Below are 1,943 nucleotides of genomic sequence, written 5' to 3'. Positions count from 1 at the left end.
AACACTCATCCACTGCTGGTGGGGCTGCAAACTGGTTCAACCCCTATGGAAAGCAGTGTGGAGAACTCTTTAAAAACTACAAATGAATCTACCATTTGACCTAGTTAAACCACTCCTTGGCATATACCTTAAGAACTCATCCTATTGAAGGAGACACTTGTACATCCATGTTTGTTGCTGCTCTTTTCACAATAGCTAAGAGATGGAAGCCACCTAAGTGTCCCTCAATTGATGAGTGGATAATGAAAATGTGGTTCGTTTATACAATGGCGTTTTACTCAGCAGTAAAGAAAGATGAAATCATGAAATCTGGAGGTAAATGGATGGAACTAGAAACTGTTATATTAAGTAACACAGACTCAGAAAAAAAAAATCAACATATGTTCTCCCTCGTATGTGGATCCTAGAACCAAACCCTGATAAGTGAGTAATGTACAGAGAAATGAGGATGCAGTATTCTCCATTTGTACCTCGTGTCAGCAATTTAAGGAAACAGGGAGGTAAAGGAAAAGAAAGAACCTGAAAGAGAAGAACAGTAGGAAATAGGCATTAATAAGGGAAATACAGATAAAAATTGAATTGGGTTAGTTTAAGGGGGGGAAGGGTATACAAGGAACCTAGGGGATAAGGGAAAGGAGCTCAAGAGTGGTAGGAAGGGTATTATTAAGGGAGAAATGGGAAAAATGGGGGCAACTTAAATGGGGAAACCATGGTGGAAGGGTTAGACAATGTGAGAGAGAAATAATGCCTAGTTAGTTTTATAAAAAATGGAACCATATTAGTCCAACAACCTACTGAAAAATTATGTATACAACTAGATTAAGGAATATAATATATATCCAGCCAAGGTTTATCTGAGAATGTTTCGTCTTTGCTCAAGCTTTATCTACATGGAACATGGTAATTAAAAGTACCAGACTGGTGGAACTAACCTTCTTGGATGTTTAACAGACATACTTTGAGGCCTATATTAATTTGGTCAGGACTTTTTGCTCCTTTCCCTCCTAGGTTGAGTAGTTTCAGGGGACTATGAGCATCTCTCAAAATGTCCTGTAATTGTGGTAGGTCACCTGTCCTCTTGATCAAGGAGGCCAAGGAGACCCCACCAGATGGACTTGAACCAGTGTCCAGTCTACAAATTGGAGGGTCAATACAGAGGAATCACTTCCTCCATGCTTCCAAACGAAGCCAACTATGGTCGAGCAGGACCTTTGACTTATCTTCACATAGGCAGAACTGGTAAAAGAAAGGAGCCAGGGGCTCCTCCCAAGCCCATGTGACCCCCGAGGAACAGATCCTCAAACAACCTTAAGAGTAAAAATATGTTGTTTATCTGGGCCAACTGTATGGCCTTAAACACCCAAAAGGAACGCATAACAAAAGATTAAAGGGGCCAATATAATTTTTAAGAGCCCATATGCATAGCTAAAGGCTACATAACAAGCAACAATGCCATATCGGAAACACCTCCTTTTGAGTTGTTGGACAGGGTGGCCCAAAGGACTCCCAGATAGTAACACCGCATAGATCAGGGAAAATGAACAGCAGACCCCATTCTTATCTAAAGGAATATTGACAACTGATTGCTGCTAGATGAGGAACAACTGACCTTCATAAAGCAAAGACCTGTAGATAGGCTGACTAGATTCACCAGATGGACAAATAGCGGGGGAATGGCTGGGGTGCCGACAACACAGCAGACAGTAGCAGGGAGACCAGAGCATAAGAGCTCTAGTGGGGGGAGGGAGGATATGAGAGGGTGACATCTGGGAAGTGGGTGTATAGTTGAATAAAATGGTTTGGGATGTTCTGTGTGATATACACACACAAAAAAGAAATCAACAAATTTAAAACAATGAATTTTATTTGAGGAGGAAGAATAAAAATTTACATCATGTTAATTAATAGAGGTGATAAATATTACCATTGAAAGCTACCCGATG

Source organism: Nannospalax galili, unplaced genomic scaffold (genome assembly GCF_000622305.1).
Source record: "Nannospalax galili isolate Female #2095 unplaced genomic scaffold, S.galili_v1.0 scaffold1714, whole genome shotgun sequence".
Lineage (NCBI taxonomy): Eukaryota > Metazoa > Chordata > Mammalia > Rodentia > Spalacidae > Nannospalax > Nannospalax galili.
The sequence above is the reverse complement of the archived record's forward strand: the minus strand, read 5'-3'. Positions refer to the sequence as shown.